General features: G+C 35.8%; 1 protein-coding gene across 1 annotated transcript in view; it reads right to left on the bottom strand.

The window, feature by feature from the left end:
• LOC110380348 (collagen alpha-3(IV) chain) overlaps positions 1-15140 on the bottom strand; it is a 32897-nt gene that overhangs the window by 17561 nt on the left and 196 nt on the right. The window lies entirely within an intron of this gene.

The following is a 15140-nucleotide window of genomic DNA, read 5'->3' as shown; positions in this document are numbered from 1 at the left end:
ACGTGCCTTATCGTCGGGACCTCTGACATACATTCGATGCAGAGCAAGTGTAAGAACATTGCACTTCCTACTTTATAATAGAGCATGAAAATGAGTTTATAATAATCTTGGTCATTAATCTATTTCAGTATTATCTATCAGTGTTTAATTCCTAAGTAGATAAAAGTGACGTGTCAAAGCCTTTTGGCACAACATTTTGTAGGTGTTACAAGATGCTTATGTTTTTTTGTTGTAGATGGGTAGATTAACATTTGGAGAGCTATCCGAAATTTTGTTTACCGTCACCCTTCACTTATTCCTCTCACACATAGAAACATTTTGATGTTATGAGTGCTGTATTTGAAAATATTTTCATAAACTGTATATCTTAGGTACCTCGGTTTCACATGAGGGGTTTTTACACTTGCTTAGCTGTAAATTCCTTATAGCTAAAGTCGCAGTTCTCATATCGAGGCCACTGGTCAATAAGAGTGATGCCTCAATAACAATACTATAGTGGTAGATTCATCAAATTAACTCATTACATTGCCATCTGCATAACCAAGAAATAATATTTGTACCGGTATGTAGGTACATCTATTGACAAAAGCTGAACTACTTTACCGTTCACGAGTCGAAATGGATTTAGCAGTGTGGTTTATGGTTGAAAGATGATGTCAGCGTTTTGCATTACATCATCTTTTGAAAAGACCAGACGTTAACCACGGCTTCTTCATTCTAGTTTTATTGCAGTCAAATGGAATTGTATCCTTTAGCAACATGTGTATCAGAACCTGTTATAGTCATTCAGTTTGTCATTTTCAAAAGTGCTTTTCCATACCTACCTATTTTGTTAAACATGACATAATTCTCGGAGTAGGTACACAATTTTTGTGAAGGCCCTAAGTCTACGTGTGAAAAAAATACCTAGATCTAATCAAGCACCTAAACATTTTCAGGAAAGCAAAGTAGCACTGTTTGTAACACTTGGAACTAGACATAGTGTAAGTACGTTAGCTTTAAATGTAGCAGCTTAAACACGATCTCAATTTATGAAGTATCAAATTCAAACGTATCAAATAACGACGTTGTTAAATGCATGACAGCGCAATGCAATAGAATGGAGCTCAACGCCTTACTAGTTTTTAAACGATATTGCACCGTTGGAACTACCTAAGTATTAGAGCACGGTAATAGAATGATTTATCCTCACAATTTAGATTGTTTTCAATTAGTCATAGTAATATCGTGCTTATCATATCAAAATATTAATAGAGTTCATGCAATGACCTAAATGCGTCTATTGATGGACACTTCTCACAATGCAATTGCTTAATGTACCTACTGAGATACTTTCGGCGTTCTGCTGATTCACCAGAGCTTCGGAAAGTTTATAAAATGATGTTTAGAAATAAGGGACTTAAATTAATGTACAGCACATTTAATTTTATATTCAGCTACCGAATCGATAAATTGAAATGATTGCATTTGTAAGCAATCTTTCTTCATAGTTCTAGTGTGACTTGCCCACAGAAGAGGGGGCTGTAAACTATAGGTACCTACTCTACTTTGATTTGATTGTTCTATTCTACTTTGATTTTTCGTAAATTAATCCTTAATACTATCTATATTATAGATACAAAAGCAACTCTGTTTGTCTGTCACGTTTTTATGCCAAAACTGCTGAAACGATTTAAATGAAGTTGATGTATGAAGTGAAAAACAACGAAGTTAATATTCCTAAGCGCTCAATATACCCAGATACGGAAGTTGCTAATTGTGTGCCATTTTTTAACAACTATTGTTTTCCTGTAAAATATGTTTTTAATTTAAATATTTCATAACTGTGCAGCTGTGCAGTTCAGGGTTGAGTAATGTGCTGGTGTAGTACATGGCTTCCGGACGAAGCGTGTGTGGGAGGCATGTCGTCCTCTGTAGCATTGGCGGCTCCAAGTATACATGCGCGTGTTTCACCAATATCGAGTAACAAAACATTACAATCGATTCAAGGGAGACCATAACCGACCTTGCTGTCCGGCTTACCTAGGCAATTGTATCAGTTACTTGTTACTGCTTTGAAATGTGTAGGTATATTATATTTCCATCTAACACATGTTTCTATTAGTGTTACACATTAGGTTACATTCAATTGCTATTTCACAAATAAGTACTTAAGTAATTACGTACGTAACATTTAGCAGACCAGCTGCGTCTGCGTCTATGAGAAATCGTTTAAAAATATTTACGTTATTGGGAAAGCAAATAAATACGTAATGGCTTCTCCTATTACAAAAGCTCCCATAATATTCTCTGATGAATTGCGGTAAATTGGTTAGAAGTGTACCTATGCTTGCGAGATTTTTCAGGCTCGTCTGTGAGCGCCTTTCGTGCCTTCAATGCCTTGCCTAGTAAACCAAAGACTGCTTGAAAAATTATGACAAAAAATTAGATAGTACTACTACAAAGTAGAGTCAGGTTTTTGTAGAGGCGCACGATGCTAACTTCTTAGGACTGTAATCAAATTTTTTCCATACCTAATTATTACATGACAACAAAATATACTGCTAGCACATGATTATAAAATGGGTGAGTCATTGGTTGCAATTCAAGGAACAGGCTGGATAAACAATCATTGCAGTGTCCAAGGCGATAACGACCATTCGCACATCCCGCAGCCCGCGCCCGCACCCCTGCCGCTTCCCCGCACCCCGCGCCCCGCTTGCCATCCACGTGTATGACAATCGAACTCAATATACTACACTCTCGTATTACTTTTCTATTTTATTTGCTTCAAGCTAAATTTAACTTAGACCCACGGTACTGTCCACTAGTGTCCACTGTCCACGTAAACCGCACTTCGTCCTTACGCACTAATCAAGAATCGAATCTGTATCCACAGAGGGTGGCACACTGACATCGCGTTTGGCGTTTGTACCTACATTTGTAGGTAATATAATTAACGATGCTTCGTCAAATAGTGTGATGGGAATATACACTCACCACTTTAGTGAAAATTGTCTAAGATTTTAAGGGACTAACTTTGACATTTTCATTCAACGCTGAAACTTTTATTATAATAAATCATTTATTTGCCTGAAATATGATATGGTATGAAATGTTCTTACTAATTATCATAATCTTCTCTACAGATCAAAGTATCTGTCTGCCGCACTTTCACGCCATAAGTATTCACTGAACTTATTTGGTTTGTAGGTAGAGCCCAATTACTTATACCGATTTTTATTAGCATGGATCTTTAACCCTAGTATAAAGCTCATTACAACATACAACGTAACTACATACCTATAAATATCAAGTTCTGCGTGGTCAGTAGTCACTGATGTAAATAGACCATTACTATCTCATTATATCTAAGTTTCAAATAGTTCCCGAGATTCCGCAACAGTCACTAACTGTGAAACAGTAATTTATGACAATTTTGTAGAAATTCCTGCAAATATTCTTGGTAACTTACAGTTACCTATTCAGAAATGGCCATGAATCGAATACCTAATGACAAATCGATTTTATTCACGACTGAAAGTTCGGAAAGAAGATGGAGTATTTTTTTCAGCAGAACGTTTCACATTGCTAGGAAAATCAATTAGTAGTTCAATATCGTAAGTTATTTTATGATTATGACGCAGGTATTGTAACTAACACTGTGTGTTGGTGTACCTATTCTTAGACAAGCTATTAATTAATATTATTGTAACTATGTCAAAAGTAAAAAACCGGAGCATACTGTTGAGATTTACGAGCATTTACCGGAATCTGGTGACCCGTCGGCTCATAAACGCGTTCCCGATATACGCCCGGAGTGCGGCTCGCGACACGCATGCATGCCACAGCTTTGTATACCGGCAGTTTCCTTTGTAGCCGATCGCGATTCCAAAATGTTACACTTATCGTATTAGAACATTGATAGGTACCTATACATTTTTTTTGTTGTTAATTAAAAAAAAATCATTGTTAAAGATCATTGTTTCTTTTTATGCGACTCCATTACTTAACCCAAGAGTCTGTTACTTAAAAACTATACCAGGACGAACCTGGCTTAAGGGCATCTAAGGAATAGTTGTTCCGGTAAATTGTACCGATGAGTCGAATTCCAGCCTCCTTTGCTAACTAACGGTCGCGGTCGCCGTCCCAAAGTCCCAAGTCACACAAGTGCAGCGCGGAGCTTTTTCAGGGCGACTGTAAGACTGTAAGCTTTATGACAGTATGCAATATGTGCAGCTTTGAATCACTTTGAAGCAGACCGCGCGTTCGGGAATCATATTTCAGTGTTTCTTCAAAATTTATGTTCAACACATGTTTTGTATTTATGTACCTAGGTATTTAGTACCTACTTACTTATTTCATAAGAAGGAATTTATCTATCCCAGGATGTTTTCTATGTAGAAAGGTATGAATGAATGAAATGCGTTTATTCACGCGTGTGACACTGCCTTACAAAAAATAAATAAAATTAAACATTACAATCGTTAGAAATAAGAAAAAAAGACGAATTACAATTCAAATACAGTATGGGAAATATGTGTCACACCCCACGTGAAACGGCCCTCGCTCAGCATAATGCTGAGACCCTATACGGGCAAAAGCCTCAGCGCTGATTTTTAGCGAGAGCCGGTACTTACCTAGATATTCTAATAGTCTTACAAATCACTACTATTGTTTAATATTTTAGTCTTGCAACATTAATCATCGTGGGTAGCAGTTTCTCAACTAGCATCATACTGTCAGCGACCCGCGCTAAATATAAACTAGGAATATAGCTGCACATTCAACTGGCTTTTGTTACAGTACTGAAACTATTGACCTATTTCACTTTACTGGAAGTAAGCAATAACTTTCAGTGCAACGCTCGCACCATAAAACCGAGTCGTGAGTAATCGAACTGCCGACTTGCAAACACTGGAAACTAATGAACCTAACTCATACCTTGTCTCAGTTGCAGCTCAATTTATTTATACGAGAACTACATAGGAGAAAGTGTTTGTCGCGTTTTCAAGCTAAAATTACTGAACCAATTTAAATACAATTTGGTACAGAGATAGTCTGCCCTTAGCCGGGACGCTTTTGATGTGGGTAACAGTTTCTGAAATGAGTACGTCGAAACAAACACACAAACTCTTCATTTTCTTATTCTTATCGATCAAGTCCTAGTGTCAGAGTTTTCTAAAATGCGCCTGACAGGGCATTTGATGATGTACTTATGGACATGCCTACGTACGCAGTTTACATACTGTAAATAAATTATTAGGAAGACAGGATCATCGAGCCTTAACATTGTACCTGCTGCAGTATTTTAAAACGGGTGCCTAAGTATATTATGATTACCTACTTAGATTAATAACTGCTTCATTTTATTCAAACCGTTTATTAAGTTTAAACCTAAATGAGTTGTCAGTTTGCAATATTGAAATCCTCAATCTCTCCATTAGCCTTAGTAGTGGATAAGCATAAAAAAACTACAATGTGTGTAGTTAGGCAAGTGCACAAACGCATATTCTTCGTAGGTAAAACCATTACAAGCGGAGTTATCAACTAAAAAAATTAGGAATATGGAATAGTTCAGTTTGGGTTCAATGTTCTGTAGCAGCCGACGTCACGGTGATAAAAGAGGAACTCATGAATGAGCTCGTGCATTGACAGGGCGACTCACCCCGGAATAGTATAAACGTTGACCGGCCGACTTTATCAAAACAAAATGTTGTATTTATATAATGTAAGCAAGAAGCAAGTGCCCCACCTTTAACATGCTGATAAAAAAGAAATGACGGACTAAATTTGAAAATATCCTTTGCCTTATTTGCTCTTGCTGGATTTGTTTAACTGAATAGTAGGCTGTATATATAAATTATACCTACAGAAGTAGGCATTTAAGTGTTCTGTTATCTGTTGTCGTGAAGTTTTATCACCGCGACACACAAAACCTTATATTATCAGCTACAGATACGAATTCGTGGGAGTTATGTTATTATTTCGGCAATAATTGCAAAAATTCTGTTTTATACATAACGACAAGTTGATAGCAGCAGCTTCCTGTCGCTTTGATAACAGATGCTGGTGTTATGTCGCGGCCCCGTTTTTAAAGCTTTGTCAATGGAAGTTGATTTTGACCCAATTTCAAAACGTTTGATAGTCCGCATCCACGATCTAAATTTTGCGCATGTAGCCGTATGCTGTCCGTGATTCGCGGAATTAGTGCTTCCTAACGGGATATGAGCCATATATTAGATATGTATAATTAAAGCTGACACTATCTATCAGCGTATGACATCAAACTAGAACTACTACTAGCCACGAAGTTCATTGTGTGTCGATGTTTATTGTTTTAGTATTGCGCAATGTACATGGAATACTTAGATGTTAAAACCTCCGCTGTTTAGAATATCTGCGCTCCTACAAGTGTTCTTGTGTTGCAGGTTCTTTCTATCTGAGTTTGCACTGACTATGGATAAATTATTAGCTAGACCTGAATTCTCAACTCAGATTTGATCATGTGATTATTCATCTCTACATGTAAGTACAACAGGGGGGAAACATTTAAGTTTATCTTACCAACTGAATCGATTTGAAAAAATCGATTTCACTTTTGGGAAGCTATTCTATCTAGAGTAGCATAGGCTATATTTTATCCGGGCCCGGGAAGAATTCCAATGACCAAAAAAATCTCTAATTTGCGATGTGACGAGTCAGATGTAGTCCTCCCGCATCCCTTTATGTTTTCTAAATATCAAATTCAGGTACCCGTAAGCAAAAGTAGTTCGCTGTACCCTGTGGTTCCGATTCCCCCAAGTCCCCTTGTAATTAGGAGAGCATCAATAAAGTTACTATATTTTGTAAACCTGCTCCCAAAAAGGAGGAGGTTATAAATTCGCCTCTCTTTTTATGATACTCACTGATTACTCCAAGTCCGAAATTAATTGAAATTATTTTTTGTGGGAAAGGGACTACCTGCCTGCCTCGCAGGGTATTGATCTGACAAGTGCTTTTCTTAAAAATGCTTACTTGGTGAACTTCAACTTTTTTAGATGACCTCAAGCACGAGAAGGACACGGGAAAACTAAAATCGGAAGATGGTAGTTAATAAAAATAATAATATTTATATTAGCAGCTGCTTGTTTTTAAAGTAAAGAAATACAGGTCAAACTTGATTGTTGCTATAATTAGGATAGGTACAATAAACTAGGTCGAATCTTTAAAATAAGTAGGATTTCATTTATAATCATGCGTCATTCATCCGTCAGTTTATCGGGGGTTATAACCTTAAAAATCAAAATTAGTTTAATTATTTTGTGATAAGATAATATAGCGCTTCTTTAAACATGGAATCTATATTAAATGAAATAGGTTGTTTTATAGCGGAAATATTTGGTGTTAGTATTATTGAGTTATGAGTTATACAGACGTTTGGCAGGTAATTTAACAGACATTCAAATATTCACATTCACGTGCCATACTTACGTCTGATTATGTTTTTCGTAATGACACTAATTGTCTTTAACATGAAGTATAGCATCCGTATTAAGCTACTTATAAGAAAATTATAAATATACGCTAGCCGTAAATTTTATGGCGCCCAAAAGCTTTGTTTTTCTGAAACTTTTATAAAAACAATTCCTATCGTGACATTGAGAAATCGAGGGCAGCTATCAAAAAAATTATGGCGCGAGTCATGTAAGAACTTGGCGTACCTACACATTTGACGACATTATATGTAGCAATAGAAATAATCTGATGATAGAGAGGACAGAGTATTGAGGGAAATCCTTACTTAACTGTTTCTTGTTGATTTAGTGAAATTGCCATTATTGAGTTGATTAGGGAATTCCTAATAGCAACTAAAATTTGGTATTATTAATAAAACCAACTTCACAAAGTAAACACTTTTCTGTGTGTCTAGAAATAGTTATTTTTTTATATTGTTAATCATGTACTTTCCTATGTACCTACCTATTTGTGTTGGCAATCAAAAAAGGATCGTGAATACACAGGTTAATAGGCATTTAATTGCTGCAGCTGAACTTTAAAGTAAGTAGTTTCAGTACAGCATAATTATTTACATTGTTTTCATAAACAAACTCAGGACAAAAGATTTTTTAAATAATTAAATAGCATTTTTTTAGGTCACGAGGCTATTAAATGATAAACGATGTTGTTGCCAGTTGATATAACGTACCAAATAAAAACTTATACGATAAAAGCGCAAAGGTTACCGTAACATCTGATTATTTGAGTAGTTATTTTAAATTATATGTTTGTATTAAGCAATATTCAATTCACTATTATAATATTTCGGGTGTTGGTGTAGGCATAGGTGTGAACAATCACTATACCGATCTGGATGCTGTTCTAATGTTCATTCAAAGGTTTTACGCATTTGTTTTGCCTAAACTTTTTTTATTGTCTCAGAATAATCAATTGCCCACTCGTTATGAATTTGATATTTTTATAAATGGTGAGCTTTCACAAACAAACAAACAGCGATAGATATACCTATTTCGAAGATAGTTGATGACGTACGCGTCTTGTTCCGGGTGTTGGGGAAAAACAACAGGAAACAAGTAAAGAAAACCTAGAATAGGTTTGTTATGGTTTATCAGCAACGGTCGAGCTTTGCTCGTTATGTTTTAAACCTTTCTAGATCGACTTATCGCCCCTGCAACATATTGTGGGTAAACTTAAGGTCAAAAAACCTAATGGAGTACGTGGCTACGATTTTAGGCAAAGTAATACCGGACGGTTCAACCGATAAGTATGTCTTAACCCTGGCACTCCCCGCATGTTTTGAAAAACACAGCAGATTGAAGGTCCTGGCTGTCATTTGCCGACATAATATAGTTCGGAAAAGCTAGGCTACGTTGGGGTCGGCTTTCACTCTAACAGGACTCAGTGAGGACCAGTATTCTACATGAAGCGACTGCCCATCTGACCACCACAACCCCGTTACTCGGGCAACTCGATACCACTTGTAAATCATGTTGTCAAATTTTTTGGCTTCTGACTACCGATAACGACAAATGGCTTTCCGAAAAACCGAAGAACTCGTCATGACAAGATGGTCAATCCACGGACTGACCGCGATGTGTAGATGAGGTACCTACATAACAACTGCAGATTATGATGATAAGTTAGCACTGCCATATAGATAATGTTATCCTACCGACATTTTATGTGAGCTCTACTACCCACCCAAAACAAAAATGTGAAAGACTGCCAAGTTCGATAATATGGGAATGCTTCGCCTATAAAAGAAGTGAGATCTGAATAAGTACCAAGTTCCATACACATACCTCAATTAAAAATAGTTACTTTTTAATGATGTTACTTGGCATGTTTTCATACACCTTGTTATAAATCTACTAAACGCAATGAATCAAGTATTTAATTTTCTATTAAAACTTGCCAAGTAACATTATTAAAAAGTAACTATTTTTAATTGAGGTATGTGTATGGAACTTGGTACTTATTCAGATCTCACTTCTTTTATAGGCGAAGCATTCCCATATTATCGAACTTGGCAGTCTTTCACATTTTTGTTTTGGGTGGGATTTCATTTATTTTTGTAAGGTTGTTCATTTTATTTTTTTCTTATGATGAAGTTAGTTAAAGAAATGTCTCATTTATACTATCTTTTAGATTTTTTAATATGCACTATGTTTCTTACAAAGAAATGAACTAGATTAACTAAATGGACTAGATTTACCAACTGACTGACATGACATGTTATCATATATTATGTTCGTGGATCAAAGTTACACATTCGTTATTTTCGAAAGTGATTCACACTTGGCCGTTTTCAGATTTTTACTTTACTTTGACTAAATACAAACCTTTGTACCATTCGAAGATATATTATATAAATATAGATAAAAGTTCGTTTTAGTTCCTTAGGGGTATAAATTTACACCGGGTATAAAACACCTTCATTATTTTGAAACCGACTCACACTTGGCCATTTTCAGATTTTTCCCTTTACCTTGACATAAAGACCTACCTCCATGCCAAATTTCATGTCAATACGACCATTGGAAGTGGTCTAGGTTTTTGATGAGTGAGTCAGTCAGTGAGTGTATAGTAAAAATAGCGATTTTCTGACGTCAATATCTCAAGACCTACAATAGGTACATTAATGAAATTTTGTATTTTAGATAAGTGAGGGGGTCTCAACAGATACTAGAAATTTGATATGAGTAAATAAAATAGATTTTGAGTTACAGGGGGGTCGAATTTGGCCCGAAATGGTTCGTGTAATATAACCCACGGCCGGTGTGTCGCTTTTTTTGCTCGAACTTGGCGGACACACTGCCGTGTGTCTAGATTAGGAAGAAGAAATACACCTACATCATTTAAAATTTAAAAGCTTTGGCTTCTAAAAATGTGGGTGAATTATGTGCAGCAGTGAGCAAACATATCGTAGGTAAGTCTTTTTAATTTTCAGTACTTTGTTCGGTGACTTCAAGCTATGAAGGCAGAAACATTTAATTCAAAGTAGGCTGAAAATCAGCACTTTTTGAAGGTTAAATTTACAAAAGACAGCCCACAAACGCCCTTCACCACTTCCTACCTATGTGTTATCATTATTGTATATCGTTTCATTTCGTTTCTCGTTAATTTTGGTAAGTTATGATGGAAAATGCGTGTTTAATGTTTTTTTTCTGCTCGACTGCATTTATTGTTACCAATCTGTTGATAAAAATGATATCTTAATATAAACAAAATGTAATAACTATGAATTAAAAGACCGACCAATTAAAAATAATTTATCAATCGTTAAATATTTCAATTGACCTTTTAGAACAACTACTGAAGCAGAGATAATAAAAAATATATTTCATCATTTCTGGTACGCCTTGACTTAGGTAAAATATGATTGATTTTCTTCCGAGCAAGCCCTGTTGCCTAAGCTGAAAATAGCATCTTTCTTAATTGTCATTTCGAACTTTGTTTACTGGGTTTAGTCTTATTAATTGTAGTTATATAGGTACCTAATAACGTCACATCGGTAAAATTAATAAACTTAATTTCAAATTGTTGGACCTGGACCTATAATGGAAATTGTATATATTTATTTGATTTGTCAAAATAGGCATTGAAACCATGTAGGTCACAAATAGGCGCGAACTTTAATATGTGTTATCCCACAATGACAGTACTTAATTATTATTTAAAGTTTATAATTAGGCATCAAATGATGACATCAATGTTTTAAATATGATAGCCTCTGTATGGCAGAGGGCTTTATCACTTAAGTTTAATTTAACAAACCGTTATTTTTTGTTCGGAAGAGGATAATCGAGTTTGAGGTCAAATGGTGGCTCTGTATTTATTAACTGTGCCTATTCTGTATTGCGCATTCTGTTATTAATAAATTGTACGTCAAAAGAATGGAGAACTTCCTCCTGAAATTATATTCCTATTTCTTATTAACTGTATTCATTACAAACGGATATCTGATAACACTACCTATACATAAATTATTCTAATTAGCAATGTGCTTTCGCATGACCAAACAAAAGGCGGAAAAATGTAGAAGGCGAGTTGTTCAATTTAATCTTGGTGAATCAGCCACTGACGTACCTACATATGAAGGTACTTAACTGATAAAACATTTACTGTGTATGTTACAAATAGCCCCAATACGTACGGCACTACCTAGCCTAGCCTCCTCCAATGTCGAGGTCAGCTTTGATAAATACCTATAGGTACCTATTACAAATGAAAATAAGTTATTAATATTGCTTTCACATCAGGTGAATGCCTTGTTTCCAGTACGTCATATACCTATTACACTCCTACACTACTGCACTCATATTGCAAGGTATCAAATTTCTATGATTGTCGGAAAAGTGAAGCTATGAAACATTACACTGTAAAAATACCAATGTATTACACTGTAAAAACATCAAAGTCCTCTAAAAGTATTCCTAATATGTAATGGGTCGTGATCAAATAAATCTTAATAAACTTTCTGTGATATAACGAATAAATATTGTCTCAGGTTTTTTATGTCGTCCTAAGGTTTCGTTCGTTTCGTTCCGTTCCCGAAATTTTAAACGATTTGCAAATAAAGATTGTGAAAATAAAGGGATAGGTTAAAGGGACAAAGGGATGCACCCACAGTGTGAGTTGTCATTTGATGATATCCTGTAAAAAGTGCCTTACTAAGTTACTACACTGCGTATGTGCTCAAGTTTTATTTATTTATCGAAAAAAGTGTCACGTTGTATATACCTATGTATATTTGTTGTTATTGGCATGAACGAGTGTCTACCTACTTGTAATAATAGTAGGTATATGATCAGAATAACACATCATGACGACAATGCGCTAAGCATAGCTATTTACTTAACTTGATTATCGATGTTATGTGGAATGCTATCAGGATAATGTCCAATCAACCAACCATCAACCAGATTCCAACTAAATAGTTGTTAAGGCGTTTATTCCGACCCTAGAAGATTTTCGTTAGGCATCTGTATTTTAGAGCTGATCATGATTTACGAATCTTGAAACCTAACTAGTTATCCGAAGGTCACAACTCTTATTTGTTAGTATCATAAATAAAAAAAGAGTTGCAGGTTGCAAGATTTTTCACTAAAGTTAGATAAATGTTAAATTAGGGAAATGGTAAAAATTGCGCAGAATACAGCATTTATAATTTAGCTCATACATGTAAGTATGTATATTCTACTCGTCAGCCGGAAGTGAACCCGTTATAGGTCAATATAAAATCTCTCAACATTTAAAAGTGCTTTAGTTCTGTCGACATTGGTGTATCATGGTATTGTAGCTTCCGTAAGAAGCCTGCAGAAAAGTTTGTCAAGTTTTTTAACCGACTTCCCAGAAAGGAGGAGGTTCTCAATTCGCCGGGATCTTTTTTTTCAGTTAACCGAATCAACTGCTGACTTAGCAAACAGTTTAATATGAAGTCTGTAAGCCTTTTGATATGGCCTTGGCCTAGGAATATGGATATACCTATTATATCGAATATCTATACTAATATTATAAAGAGGAAAACTTTGTTTGTTTGTAATGAATAGGCTCAAAAACTACTGGACAGTTTTTAAAAATTCTTTCACCATTCGAAAGCTGCATTATCCACGAGTAACATAGGCTATATTTTATCCCGGTACGGGCAGTAGTTACCACGGGACGCGGGTGAAACCGCGGGAAAACGGCTAGTTCATTATATTGTAGTTCTGAGAAAAACCTCAGAAAAATTGAAATATTGTTAAAAGTCAACGACAGGAGCCAATTCCAATTTTATCTAATATTTATATTACACACTGCAGACTTTTGCAGACACGGCCGACTGAAAAAAAAAGAGAATTCCATCAAAGTTTTTTGACGGTCTGATTCCGGACAAATACCTGATCGTTGATACGTGTGTACTTCCATTCATTTTCATATTGATTTATGAACCTAAACCAACTACTAAAAGTTTGAAGTGTGCGCGTGCTCTTAGTTTATAGTTTAAATACCTGTAATGAAGTTGTGAGTGTAATAAAAGTCGTGGTGGCCTAGTGGGTAAAGAGCCAACCTCTCAAATATGAGGGCGTGGGTTCGATTCCAGGTCAGGCAAGTACCAATGCAACTTTTTGCAATGCAAAAGTTTGTATGTACTTTCTAAGTATATCTTGGACACCAATGACTGTGACCAATGTGTTTCGGATGGCGATATATAGGATACGTCATGATCATAAAGGTAGAACCTATGATGGTACATAAGTGCAGTTATCTATTAGATACGTAAACTAAACCTAAACTCCTATATACTCATCATCTGCTTAGACTCTTCCCAACTAAGTTGAGGTCAGCATCCAGTCTAACCAGATGCAGCTGAGTACCAGTGCTTTACAAGAAGCGAGTGCCTATCTGATCTCCTCAATCCAGTTACCTACCTGGGCAAACCAACACCACTTGGCAAGACTGGTTGTCAGACTTTCTGTCTTCTGACAACCCGTAACGACTGCCAAAGATGTTCAAATGACAGCCGGGACCTACAGTTTATCGTGCATCCAATACACGGAAGAACTCGTTACGACAAGATGGTCACCCGTCCACGGACCGACCGCGCCAAGCGTTGCTTAACCTTATGATCGATTGATCCGCGCGGCTTTGACTTAGCCACGAGCTCTTCAGTTTAGAACTGACGCATAAAAATGGTCGGCCCCTCCTGATTAAAAAAGCTTAACCTAAAACTATTTAATACTAACTGGTTACCCGCGGTCTCGTAACAATATACCTAGCCTATGTTACTCGTGGATACTGAAGCTTATTCTAACAGTGAAATAATTTTCCAAATGGGTTCAGTAGTTTCTACACCTTCAGGATACAAAATAGGGAATATAAATATCCATAATATTAATATAACTTAAAACGATTACTTATATAACGCTTTATTATTTGCAGTCGATGATTTGGTCTTCAATTCACATGAGAGTGACGACCTAACGTTCCTAGTATCAAGCAGTAGGCACCTACAAACTTTATAAACACAAGGCACAGCGACCTAAGTTTAGCAATGCAGGTGTAGCGTTCATATTCGATGTGCCTTCATCATAACAGAACACCGCTCAACTTAGCATCATTTTGAAAACAAAATTAAACTTAAAACAGTCCTTGCAAACTTTATTTTAAGGCATGCACCAGTTGAATATCTTTTCGCTATGTTATCTGTCAGTATATGTATTATTAACATTAATATAAAATATCATAACAACACACAGTTTGAATATAAGAACGTTATGTTATTCCTTAAGCTACATATAGCATTGCTATGTTTATCAAAACTTTCAACATTATTATTGTTTAGAGCTCCTAAAATTTACTTTTAGCTACTTTCTTGTAAGACTTTGAATCTTTTCACCTTATTCCAAGGGAGGTACGCGTTTTAACTGACAAATATAAATAAAAACCAAGATGTCAATAAAATTACGGGGATATTGCCAAAAGTGTTTTCATACAATTATGGGCAAAAATCTTTTTTTTCCTATATTCTTCCTAAATTACGGATTAAGGACTGGATTTGGTAGTACTTATTATTATATTGTTTTAGTTGAATATCATTGGAGCGACCTAACGCGTTGATGTCTTTTTTGACAGTCTTATATGTTGCAAACCCGTAGGTAATGCGTAAGCAACACCTG

The sequence above is a fragment of the Helicoverpa armigera genome, chromosome 6 (genome assembly GCF_030705265.1).
Source record: "Helicoverpa armigera isolate CAAS_96S chromosome 6, ASM3070526v1, whole genome shotgun sequence".
Classification (NCBI taxonomy): domain Eukaryota; kingdom Metazoa; phylum Arthropoda; class Insecta; order Lepidoptera; family Noctuidae; genus Helicoverpa; species Helicoverpa armigera.
Note: the sequence above shows the minus strand (reverse complement) of the source record. Positions and strands in the feature narration are given on the sequence as shown.